The following is a 14,179-nucleotide window of genomic DNA, read 5'->3' as shown; positions in this document are numbered from 1 at the left end:
CCTAAGCAGAAAACACAGAATTACGTACTGGATCAAAAGATTAGGGAGAGGAAATAACACTGAGATATAATATCCTTGTGACACCTCCATTCATGTCAGAGCACCAGTGTCTCAGTTTTATTCATTGTTTAAAAGTGTTAAAAGTTCCACAGAGCTAAGAGATCTTTTTGCATGTATGCTTGCTTTCATCAATATATAAAATTCCTCGTAACCCGAGCCCCTGTCTTTGAAATTCCAGAAGAGCTCAGCAATTTTCAGTGGTGAAATAAAAGTCAACTCGTAAAATTTGTTCATAACTTGTGGAGGACATGGAGCAAACACGGGTTAGGAACTGATAACATCTTTGTCTTCCGAACGAATGGGGATAAAAATGTGTTTCCTCTCATAAGGCCACTGTTATCCTGGAACTTACACTTGTTTCTCCAAAATCATGACCACATGCAGAAAATATTGTGAAATTCCTTACAGACATGAGCACGCATATTTTACTTGTACAGCCTTTGTTCAGGTTATGATGCCACCAAGGATTGAGGAGGACCTGGTAGCCGGGGGCCATCCCACCATCCTCAGCCAGGGGGGTCTAGAGGCAAAATTTTTCAGGATGTTTCTGTGAAGAAGAAAAAAAAAATCGACATTGTATAGAAGGAAGGGAGTGAAGCCACAAAATGGAAGACTTGAGGTCGGCCTGCATTCCTCGTATCAGAGATACATGTTTTATCTACCAGCCTCTGTCCTGCTGTGTCGCAGCCCATGCTCGTGAGAGAAAATGTGCCTTACTTCTGCGCCTTATCTGTGCTCACCTTGGTCAGTTTAAACATGCAACTGTCATCAGAGAACGCCATCTGCAGGATGCATGGATCATGGGCTTTTGCAAAGACAGTATTGTGGAATACTGCCTGCTTCTTAGCCAAGATTGATATGGCTTGTTGTCGTTTTGTTGGAAAGATCTGCTTTCTGTCTCCATAATTAGTTGCTGTCTTTTACATAGCTGTGTCAATGCATGTTTTCTTTGTTGGGCTCTCTCCCTTTCCTGAAGTAAATTTTTATTCAAAAAGATGCTAACTGGACTAGAGATGCCATTTGTTCAAAGAACCTGCAATATGTTAATGTTCTGAATGGTAAAAAAAAACTTTGAGGTAAAGTGTGTTCTCTTAATCTTTTTATGGAAAGACTTGTTAAAGTCTCTTTTGAAATTAACTCCCATGTGATAGCTGCATTATGGATTTCTCATGAGTTATGATTAAGCTTTGAAAAGTGCTATATGATTATATATGTGAAATACTCAGTTATCCATTTATTAGTCAAGAGACCATACTGAGTGTAGCAGGTAGGTGCAGGAATGAGATCTCAAAGGGACATATGTTTGGAAAATTGCCATTTTTCAGTTGTTGTGCACACTTTACTACAATGAAAATTAAAATAACATCTGTGACTTATCTGTCTTAGTGTGTGGTACCTTTAAAAACTGGAGGTATCCCACGATGGAATCTGGAAGGGGATGTGCCTGTGTGCTGAACATTGCCTGTGGATGGGTAGCTGAAATAGGGAATTACTGATGCCTCATCACATCGCTGATAATTGCACAAGGCACAAACACGGAGCATAGCTGTGCTGACAGCAGCTTTACACTGCTGCAATCTCATCCTTCTCAGCGGTGCAGGGTGAAAGCATTTGCACCCAGAAATCAAACAGAAACTTCAAAGGGACAAGCAGGTGCCCCAAAATAATTTTTGTTTAGAAAAGTCCAGCACAGGGATAAAGCTTTAGGAAACTCATGATATGGGCCTTAAGTAGTTTGATTGATGGACTTTGACTTACCCAATCTGCTGGTTGTTGTGTAAAACTTCCATAACTCCATAGGAATGAGTCTTATTGCTTCAGGCTCTTGCTAAATAAAAACCACTTTAGTTTGATTCTGCACATTTCATATACCTTGATTTATGACAAATGACATCCAAGGGATTATCTTTCTTTCTGTAAGGATGTACACATATGTCAGGAGCAGGAGACCATTCTGCACTTTAAAAATCTCCTTCCTTCCAAATCTCAAAATACAGGCAAAATAAATACAAGCAAAATGAACCTCCTTTTTTTTCCCCTCAGCTTTCCCACTGGGAAGCTCTTCTTTCTTGTATGTCATGGGAAAGGAGCATTTCTCATGTGCTGCTGTTTGAAAGAGTAAAATCTTGTTGCTACTAAGTTGCCATCCTATCAAGGTTTAAACACTTTAAAGTGTAAACAATCCAGCCAATGTGCAGGTCTTTAATGCCTTGGAAATAGCTGTAATATCTCCCCCCTTCCCCGTTGATGCTTTTAGTTTAAGGTTCTGCAATCATTCAGATTATTATGTTTTGGCATTTGTAGATTATTGTTATTACCTAGTTGATACCTATATGGTTGATTTTAAAGTGTTTCTTAAACCTTAGAATGATACAATTTTTTTTCAAGAAAATACAGAATAGAAATATTTTGTCAGCATAGCTGCAGTGAAGAAAGGACTTATTAGCAAGTGGTTTAAAATAATAATCACAAATATGACAGCAACATAGTACTGTTCATGAGGGCTTACCATTTAAAATGAGGAGAGCTGTAGCAACTTAAGATTCCATGGAAGAGATGAAGATGAGCCTTTGATGGTGATATGAGTGGGGTGGTTTGAATGTCCAAGTTTTTTGCATGGAAAATTGCTCTTTATGAATTAGATGAATACAGAAGGCCAGTGAGCACAGAGCTGTGGTGTGTGATAGACCATTTACTAACGTCCATTTCGTTTTAATCTGCCATCAGGATAAGCCCCCGGAAGCTGGGGATGGGAGAGACAGAAGTGACAGCGGGGTACTGTGCCTGTGTGCAGAGTGCACTCCTCTCCATGTAGCCCAAGGAATGTGTTATAGAAAGTCCCTTGATCTCGCATCGTTAACTGATCTCCCATCCAGGAATCCACCCCTACCCCAAAGTCTGGTCAGATCTGAGGACGTACTGGGAGTGACCATTTGCCTCCCTTTTCCTCCCAGATATGTATATTTAATTAGCAATCTGTTCAGTGCATACTCCTTACAGCTGCCTAGCACTGATGGTCAGAGGAATCCAAGACTGCTGTCTTTTCTTTAAATTTCAGAACAAATAACACAACTCAGGTGTGGTGAAATCCCTCACTTGGCACCCTTTGTGGAGAATGAATCTACAGGAGACAGACTTTGTCCAGGTAGAACTCTCTTGTAACTTTATTACTCCATTTACCTACAGAATAAGGATCTGAGCTATCAAGCTAGGCCAGATGCTACTTATCTACACACATACCATACAGACAGTCCTGTGGCCACCTTCAGCCACAGAGAACAACCATGCTTCAAGTGGCTTTCCAGCTTGACCTCGCAATTCTTTTGACACACACACACTAATCTTAACTCTAGCTGCTCAGGACCACAATGCTTTTGCTTTAACATTTTCTTCTTCTGTCATCTAGGTGGCTGGTGTTGTCTTGTTTAGCTGCTCCTACACTCAAGGGCCACTTTTTGATGTAATATGGAAACCTTTCTAATGAAAATAGCTTCATTTTCCTTTTGCTCTGACACTACTACCTTTTCTTGGAAAGGGCTAAGCTTTTTGCTTTGCCTCAGCCCTCAGACCCTTTTTTGCTCTGTTGAAAGACTAGTTATACTTTGGACTATGACAATCTCAAAACGCCAGCTTGCAGAACACCTAGCCAGAGGTAGGTGAGACATTACCAACAAGCCTCCAGCAGTTACTTTTCCTCGTGAATGCTTGGTGTTTCAGAAAAAGAGCAGAACATAGCTTTCTCTGTGTCATCCTTTATTTTATGTATTTTCATGATCTCCTTTAATCATCTTCCCTCCTTACAAACTGCTGCTTATCTCTAACAATCCCTCAAGCAACTGCATCAAGCTTGTTGCACTTCCATGTATATTTATTTTTCCCTCTTTTTTTGTTCATATTGAGAAAAATGTAGTAGACCAAAGTAGAACACAACATGTTAGGAAAACGGATGAGTATAGAGGTGCTATGTTGTGAGTTTTTAAAATTATGTTTACCTGTGATGAATTTGACTGTGTTTAATATGATAGCTTTCAGATCTCAATGTAAATATAAGAAGAATAGAGACAGAAGTTTCAGACACACACACATAAAATAAAATCACTTAAATCCTTTTTTGGATGTTAAACTTCTTAATCCCAGCTTGCACCAAAGTCAGACCACGAAGTTAGGTTAGTCATCTGTAACTTTTACACAGGGTCACCAGGGACAGGAAGGTTGTTTTTCTTTACACTAAAAATGAATGAAAAGGTACAAAACTGTTGTATAACAGTGTCTCTTTGACAACACAGTAACAGGTGACGTTAACAAGAACAAAGATATCTGGCTCCTCACAAAATAAGATCCCCTGTGGTTACTTGCCTAAATTCGGACACATCAGGAGACTGACTCAGGTACAGAGTACTGCAAACATATTTACTACGTGTTCTTCAGTAAGCTGAATGGAGAAAATAATCCTGAACTTTTTTTCAGGGCAAAGCCATTTTCTTGCAGTGTGCTCAAACAGCCTGTCTCATTTTCTCTAGGTGAAGAAGACTAACCATATTCCTTTCTCTCCCTGTTATGGATTGGACTGATGATGACACCTAAGCCAACACTTACAAGAGCTGAGGTTTGCTCAGCATCAAGGGCTGAAGCTTGTGACAGCAGGGGAGATGCTGCAGAGAACCTGTGTTCTCAGAGGGAGGTTTTGGGTGGCCACCGACAGACGACAGAGCTTGACCAACCTCACCTACTGCCCTCATCAAAGCCAGAGAAGTGTTTCTCTGAAGGGAGAGATGTCTTTCTCCACTAGGTTAATATTCAAAGCATGGGCAGCTTAAGGAGCCTGGCCTATTTTACTGACAACAGCCATTTATTATGGGCTGACCTGTGGGTACAGATAAATGGTGCAAAGTTGAATCAGAAGCAGTAAGTCCACTCCAATCCATGTCAGGCATCTACAGATGAAACAAATTCATACAATTGTTCTCCCATGGAAAGTCTAGAGTGTAGGATTAATGTGATTAATGGTCTCTGGGATGGAAAAACTGGAACATGAGGGAGTGAAATACAGTTGATGGCTAAACAGCGCAGAAAAAAGAAAGTTCAGTCCAAGGTCAAACCTGAGAAAACAGAAAGAGAATTAAGCACCATTTGATGTAGTACAACAAAAACTGTTTTGACTTCTTGAAAGCTAATTCTGTCAATTAACAGATACTATGTGTTCATCTCTTAGAAAATATGATGGGAGATTACAATAATAGCCTTGAGTGACTGCAGAGAAGTGTTTCCTGTAGAGAGGCTGGATGAGTTCAAAGGGTAAATAATATTTTTTATGAAAAAAAATTCCATGTCCTGATTACATAAGTTGTCCTAATTGATGAGGGAAAAAACAAAACTGAAAACAAACAAAAAGACTCCACAAAAAAACCTAAAACAAAATAAAAAACCTCAAACAAACAAAAAACCTCCCAAGAACCCCAAAGCCACCACCAAATGAAAAAACCAAAACAAACAAAAAAGGAAATCAAGAAATTGTCAAGAAAATTGTCCTGATTTCCTATCTAGTGACCAAAATAGGATTTGAGGAAGAAACTATATAGTCCTTGACTCTAATGTGATAATGCAAAAAAAATAAAATCTTCCTCTGAGTCTAAAGTGTTCTGCAGAAGTTTTTTGGTGGACAAATTTCCACCAGAAAGATTTTTATATCGTCTAAGCAATGAAAGCAACTAAAATTTATATTCAGTTGACAGAAATTCCACCTGATTTATTTGACTAGGTATAGCCATGAAGCATGTAGAATCAGCAGACAACCCTACTTAGATTTTAGTACCTTGATCTGATCTCCCATCAGATATGTATCTTGGACTATCTTGGACTCAGGGAATAAGACTGAGCAGCTCTCTGATTAAATGAGTGAAGGAAAAGCCTGCATGTCTGCTATGAACATTCTAGGCACCCCTGAGAGACACAGAAATTACATGATTGTACTTTGTGATAAAGTGTTGAAAACATTTTGGATTATTCTTATATTGAATAAAGAGAAAACATATTTTAAAATTTTAAAAGCAGATCTCCATGCAGGTTCTTCCTCCTTCATCTTCATTAAATAAATTTCAATCATGTGGAATTTTCCCTATTTAAATTTAGTGTCAGGCTAATAATTAGTTTGTGTTTGCTGATGTCCTTCTGCTACAATGTAAGAGTACTCTTTTAATGTCAGAATTTTAATCTTTATGAGTCCTTCTGGTCACTGATTCACTTAAACACAGTGAACTCCAATAAATGCAATTAATAAAATCCTTTTTCTTGAGATCTGAACCAAATCAAACCTCTGAATCTCTTGAATTGACAGGGAAAGCTGTTTTTAGACCTGTACATGGAACTTTTCCTATTTCTAAAAAGTTTCCCAGGCAGAATGGCCTTAACTCTTATCTGGTCACAATTAAGAACTTTGTCTTCTATAAGAAAAGTACAGATTTTGTCAGAATTGTTTGATGTGCAGGGATTTGTTAATATAATAGGAAAAATAATTGTGATGACATTTAGACTTGTCTTTGTTGTTTGTTGGTGAAAGCATGTTCTCCAGTCACCTCTCTTACATGCCAGAGATGTTGTGGCACTTATCTGTCAATGATAAGTGACACATTTGGCAGTCTATCACAGGAGAGTTGAAGGCAGACAGCCACAGAATTAGAAGGGAAGGACAGAGCACTTCCACTTCCCAGACTGGGTCTTTGTGGGTAACAGAATGAGATGTGAGTGGGAAACAGACCAGAGATCTGTTCTGCCCTTGTGGGTGCAGATTTGTTATTGGAGCAATGAACTAATTTTTTTATTAGGATTTCCAACTCTTTCATGGATGTGAGGAGCAAAAACTGGAATTATTTCATGTAATCTAACATTCATGACAGATTTTGGAGAAGAGTGATGCTGAAATAATGTGTCTATTCATAAAGTCTTTCTTGTGGGAGAAGTGTCACTTCACGGTGCAGTGAGGTGTTTTCCTCTTCTTTCTGGCTGCAGAGTGGCTGTTAGAACCATAACCTTTCCCTGAAACTGTATTCTGTCTCATTTGGAAAGGGACTGTTGATCTAAAAAAACCACAGAGAATATCAGTGACAGTGAGAGAGTCTTCTAGTGACGTCTGTGGAAAGATTAAAGACCCAGTATTCAAAAACTACACTTGCTTTTTCAAGTCTACACCCAACAGAGGTGAGCAAACACCCCCAGCTATGTTTGCCAGCTCATGACTAGATTTGACTCTTCACCAGAACTTGCAAACATACACTGGAAAAGTTGTGCAGCTAGGTCATATGTGAACTTCACCAATTATGTATTTCTTTAGTGAAAGACAATGTTACTTTACACTGATAAAAGAGCAAGCACCAATAATTGATGCCTTAAGCCCCTAATGTTTTTTTATTTTTCTAATATTGGTAAGCCTTATAAGTTTTATAAGTAGATTTTAAAAGCAGGAACCCTCCCTCCCTTGTCCCTTGTCCCTTTCCCTCTAGCACCCTTATGTGCTGGTTTAGAGTTAACCAGCAGGGGAAATGAACTCAACTCAAAGGAGAGATTATAAGTCAGAATAACAATTTACTAAAATAATACAGTAAGTACAATCATACAAACAAACAATTGGTCTTAACCCACAAAACCCAAATGTATAACCCAGTACCCTGGGGCATGAACAAAGTGGTGTTCCTTGGGCCCCGCTTGAGTCCAAAGTAAAGGGAGAGGGGAAGAACCTGCTGGTGGGAGAGCTGTTGCAGTCTGGTCAAAAGTGGTGATTGCAGTGAGATGCTGGGGGAAGAGCTGTTGCAGTCTTTCTCTGGATCCCACAGAGTGGTTAAAAATGTTCCAAGACTCCAAGATTATATATCCTCCAGTTCAGGCAGTAATGTTCAGTGCTTCCCTCAGGGCAGGGAGTTCCACAAAGGGTGTGAGGACAAGAGCATCCTCCTATCTCACAGGCCTCTTAACACCTAGTTTATAGCCTGAGGAATCACGCTCTATGGGCAGAGGGTGCAAATAGTCTATTCACAACAGTTTCTGGGAAATGGCATGGAAGGCTATAGAATACACAGTTTTGGGTTACACCCATGCCATGATGAACTGGTCTCAGTTGTCCTAACTAGGACACCTTAGTTTACACATTCCTTGACCCTCTTACCCCATTCTATGCTCCCTATATCACTCGTACCCCCGAATCCAGTAGAAATGTTTAGTCTTTTGTCAAGGCAAGGCCTAGATTGTTGGCAGAACAGCATATCAGGGCCTAAACCACAGAACACGGTCAAAAACTGGGTGACTATGTACCCTTTGTGCTCTGATGAAGATGAAGATGGGATAAACAGAGGGTCCCAAAAAGCCCCCAGACCCATTTTTCAGGAGGTGGACCCAGGGTGGTCCAGAGTAAAGGCCACAGGGTGGACACATTTGGGATTGGATGGATGGTATTATAAAATGTAACATCTCAGGCATGGCCTGCATGCGTCTTGTAACATCTTTGCCTTGGCATAATAAGCCCTTTCTTATCTCACCCCTAATTAACTGCTCCAGGATATTTTTTCAGCACCTAACTCCCACGGCAACAAATGAAGAACTGTTATTTAGAACTCTTAAAGGAAAAAAGGACAGAGTGAACAGAAGGCCAGATAAGGTAAGTTTACCACATGGGTTGCATGAACAATACGTTCCAAAAAAGCCCCCCTCAAACTTTCTATTGCTTGACATACTGAAACCACCTCCAGATAAATGACATGAAAGCAGTACTATAGAAAGTAATTCCTGGTGTGAAAGGAGTTGGAACAAATGACCCCTTCCTTCTATTTCTTGCTTGCATAAAGTATATACTGTACTTCTTCCCTGTGTAATTCACACAAACTCAGTATTGCAACTTTCTTCCCTTTGTAAAGCAGTTGCGGATCTGCGGAAGAAAATTGCTGCATAAAAGTTAGGTGGTGTGATTTATTGGAGTGAAATTGCTTTTCATGTGGAATTGGTAAATTGTAGGTAGGAGATGAAGGCAATAAAGAGAAAATGAAATGGTAAGAATGAAATATTCTTAAATGGAATACTTTTGAAAAAGAAGCAGCAGGTAAGCCTATGAAGGAGATGGCTAGAGTCTTAGAATCATCTCTGGGTCTGGGTTTTTTGTTTGTTTATTCACAGAACTCTTCTTAATTTTCTTGTTATGGAGAGTAGATTATACTCTGTCAGAAGAAATGAAGCCTCACATTTCCGTATTATGAGCTTGAATATCAGGCTTACTTCATTTTCCCTTTCTCTATTGTTTTAGCCCAAACCACATGCCTAAAGTAAAACTGGATTGTGATTTTTCCTGGGGTCCATTTCACACCTCCTCTTGTACAGTGGACAGTGAATTGGGTAATAATCCTGTTTGGAATTGAACGCAACTTTAGGGGATAAATTTAGAGAAATACTTCAGGTTGGTCTGTTTATTAATTTTATGGTGGATGGATGACACCAAACTGGTGCAGTGGACACCCTGGAGGGAAGGGATGTCACCCAGAGAGACCTTAACAGGCCTGAGAGATGTGAACCTGTGCAAACACCATGAAGTTCAAAAATGCCAAGTGCAAAGTGCTGCACCCGAGTGGGAGCAATCCCAAGCACAGACACAGGCTGGGCAGAGAATTGATCGAGAGCAGCCCTGAAGAATGGATGAGAGGCTGGACACGAGCTGGCAGTGTACACTTGCAGCCCAGAAAGCCAACTGTACCCTGGGCTGCATCAAAAGCAGAGTGACCAGCAGGGCGAGGGAGGTGATTCTGCCCCTCTACTCTGGTGAGAACCCACATGGAGCATTGCATGGAGCTCTGGACCTTCCAGCATAAGAAGTTTTGGAGTGAGTTCAGGGGAGGGCCATGAAGAGGATCAGAGGGCTTGAGCACCTCTCCTGAGGCTGAGAGAGTTAGGGTTGTTCAGCCTGGAGAAAGAAGACTCCTGAGAGACCTTATAGCAAGCCTTCCAGTATCTAAAGAAAACCTGCAGGAAAGCTGGAGAGAGACTTTTGGCAAGGGCCTGTAGTGATAGGACAAAGCGTAATGGCTTTAAACTGAAAGACATCAGGTTTAGGTTGGATATTAGGAAGAAATTCTTTACTATGAGGGTGATGAGACACTGGAACAGGTTGCCCAGAGGAGCTGTGGATGCCCCATCCCTGTAAGTGTTCAAGACCAGGCTAGAAAGAACTTTGAGCAACCTGGTCTAACTGGAAGGTTGGGTTGGAACTAGATGATCTTTAAGGTCTCTTCTAACCCCAGCCATTCTGTGATTCTGATTCCACGATCATGGTCTGAAAAAAGCCTGATGGACAGCATTATCACCTAAACAGCAGCTGTCATGACTGTGCAGTGAAAGGGGCTACTTCCTCACAGAATCTACACTGTCGTTAACAGTGTAAGCTTTTGTAGAGATTCATCTCAGACAGAAAAAAAATGAAGAATTTCTACCTTCCCTAGTTTGCAATTCCTGGTATCTCCAGAACCAAATGGAGGCCCTCAGCCTCTATGTGTGGCTGCACAAAGAGTGTTTCGTACAGATCTTTCGCTAAGCTGTCTGTAACCAGAAGGTCCAACTATGCCGAGAAACACCTCTAGCAAAAGCCAACAACCATTAATGTTGTTGATTGATTCTACTACAACTGTTAGTAGGCCTACAACTGTACCAACCTCCAACCAAGCAGAATCAGGACTTTTTAGCATTGCCTTTCTTCTTTGGTAAGATAATCTAAGAAAGAAGTCAGCACAGCTCTACCTTGCAGCAGTTTAGGCTTACAAATATTTCTGTTTAACCTCAAGAGTCTAATACAGGGAAGAAAAAAAGAATATTTTTTTGCTAGCAAAGGTAAGAGGGGGAAAAATCATTTAGTCAAATGCATTGTGATAGTATTAATTTCCACAGCACCTAAAGACAACAAGAGTATTCTTTTTTTTCTATTCGTCCGTAATCCGTTGCGGGGTTATGACAGCACACAAAATGACAGATGTTTTATCACACTTTCCAAAATGTCCTGTTAGTATCCATTGAGTATTATTAGTTTTAGCCCTGTTCAAACATACAGATTCCAGACAGGGGTTTTTTGCACCATTTGAAGAAATTTTCTCATCCCTGGCCTTCCAAGTGTTGAAAGTGACATTTTCCTCCTTCAGCAGCTCTTAAAGTACCAGCAAAAGTACTTTGATGCATTACAGCTGCCAAAGTTCCCCTGGGATGAATATTTTAGTGAAAACGCTGTCCTCTCAGTCACAGCTACATATGTGAAAAGTGTCAGTGATATATGAAAAAATGTGGTGTGCACTCACCAAAGCACAAAAACTGATCTATACTGGTACCTTTTTTCCTTAATTTGAATTTTCTCATATTTTCTTTTACATAGCTCTTCTATGACCTTATCATCATAGGAGTGCTGCTTTGGTGTACCAAGTTGAATTACTAAGGAATCTCAAATTTTGACTTGCCTTTATTCTCTGAGCCCACCTTTTCTCTTTTTTCTTTTTTTTTTTTTTTTTTAAGGTGGCGTGAATGTGAGGCTCACATTCATTATGTGAATGTGATATTCACATTCATGTAATTATGCAATAGATCAGCATCATCTCCTGAAATCTAGGTTTCTGTCTTCAAGTGTGCTAAATAGAAATGCCAGTAAAGGATTACATACTAATCAATAAAACAGCATAAATGCCTACTACATGGGGAGTCAAACCCCTAATTTCAGAACTCTTAAGCAGACAATAAGACCTTAAATCATCTTGTCCAGAAGCTGCTCTATGCTGACGACGACGCCCTCGTCACCCACACAGAAGCAGCTCTGCAGCGTTTAACATCCTGCTTTGCTGAGGCTGCTGAGCTCTTTGGGCTGGAAGTCAATTTAAAGAAGACAGAAGTTCTCTATCAACCTGCACCTCAGGAAGTCTTCCATTATCCCCACATCACTACTGGCGAATCAGAGCTCAAATCAGTCCAGCAGTTTAATTACCTAGGCAACCTCATCTCCTCTGATGGTAAGATTGACAGAGAGATAGACAACAGGTTAGCAAAGGCACACAGTGCCTTCGGAAAACTCCATAAAAGAGTTTGGTGAAATAAACACTTGAAGAAAAGTACAAAGATCAGTGTTTACAGAGCCGTGGTGCTGTCCACTCTTTTATATGGATCTGAATCATGAGTCATCTACCGCCACCACCTGCGTCTCCTAGAACGCTTCCATCAACGCTACCTCCGTACAATCCTAAACATCCACTGGTCAGATTATGTGACCAATACATCTGTTCTAGAACAAGCAGCAGTCACAAGTATTGAGGCCATGTTGCTGAGAACACAGCTGCACTGGGCAGGGCATGTCTCCAGGATGAAGGACCACCACCTCCCTAAGATCCTGCTTTATGGTGAACTTGCCACCGGCTGCCGCAAGAGAGGAGCCCCGAAGAGAAGATACAAGGACTCTCTGAAACAACATCTCAGCCTTGGCCATATTGATCATCATCTCTGGTCTACTCTGGCCTCTAACTGGGAGGTCTGGAGACACACAATCCGTAATGCTGCTGCTTCCTTTGAGAGCGCACACAGGATCACTCTTGAGGAGAAAAGACAATGCAGAAAGAATCGTGTCTTGTCGATACCACCTAAGGAGTCTTTCTGCTGTGCCTTTTGCAACCAGACTTGTCTATCTCGCATTGGCCTTTTTAGCCATCAGCGCACTTGCAGCAAATGCGAGTAGAGTACTCCCCAAATCTTCATTTGCAATGCCTAGCCATGATGATAAGCAGACCAAAAAAGGCTTTAAAAAAAAAATAAAAATATTTCCGGCTTTCTAGTTCCTGTCAAGCTGGTACTATGCCACTCTATAAATTTGATGCAGCTGCATTAACTGAATGTATATTACTTAAAAATTATGTCATTAAGCAAGTGTTAACCATGTTGATTTAATACTGATTATTTCAACAGGATTGCATTGATATCCCTGATAAAAATGTTTCCACAACAGCAACTTGTTTGAGAAACATGAATGCTTAAGGATCGCTACTTAGAGTTGACATTGCTTAGAGTTTCCAGTCAAATGTCAAGGTGCTCAGAGTACCAGCCAAGAAAGACAATGGAGTTATGTTCTTACTTAAAAGTAAAATTAAAAAAATAAGGGGAATAGAGAAGAAAAATTACATTGATTCATGAAATTCAGCAGAAAAAAATACCATCTATAGGCTGTGAATGCATATTGAGAAGCATTAACATTTGCATTGCCCTGTTTCTTAGAAAAAGACATGTCTAAGCTACATAACTTAATTAATATTTAGGTCTAATCTGTGTAAAGAATAATTGGCTTATTTAAAAGCTGATTAGATTAATGTTATTATGGTGACAATAGTGCAGCTCTAAGCATATTCCATTAAAAAAAAAGAAGTGATTCAGTGCATGGGAATGCTGGAAAGAAGGAAAGTAGAAGGAGTTTTATCTAGGATGCAACAAATAGAAGAATATTGTGCTTTCTATGTTATGGCACTTTATCAGTATGGTGAATAGATAAAGGTACCTTATCAGGTACCCTGATGCTGAGAGTAGGGAGATACATATCTGGAAGCCTTTGCACTAGGAAGAGAGTAATTCAAAGTTTCTCTTATATGGCAGATGAAGAAGCAGACAGTTTGGGAGCAGCATGACTGAGTTTAGTTTCAGTATGCAAGCCTCATGGAGAGAAATTTTACAAATTTGTCAGATTTGGCAAGTAGGAATGAGAGAGAGTCTATACTAATCCAGGAGGCGATGTTAATCAAAACTCAGCAATGGTTTTCTCTAAACTAAGAATTTAATCAGTGCAAAAATCATAAGGATGATCACCACTACTCCATCCTTATCTAACTGAGGCAAACTAAAAATAATTTTTTAAGAATAATGCCTGGGTTTGGGTTTCTTTTTGTTTAGTTGGTTTGTTGGTTGGTTTTGGGTTTGGTTTGGATTTTTAGTTTGTTTTTATTTTTGTTGTTGTTTTTTGTGGGTTTTTTTGGTTGTTTTTTTTTAATTTAGCTGCAATTTTTTACTTTGGAGCTCTCTCCAAAATTCTAATGGAAAAAAAGCTACTAAGAAATAAACAGCCAATTTTTTGTTTGGTTTTGTT

This window comes from Pseudopipra pipra, chromosome Z (genome assembly GCF_036250125.1).
Source record: "Pseudopipra pipra isolate bDixPip1 chromosome Z, bDixPip1.hap1, whole genome shotgun sequence".
NCBI lineage: Eukaryota > Metazoa > Chordata > Aves > Passeriformes > Pipridae > Pseudopipra > Pseudopipra pipra.
This window is presented reverse-complemented; position numbering follows the sequence as displayed.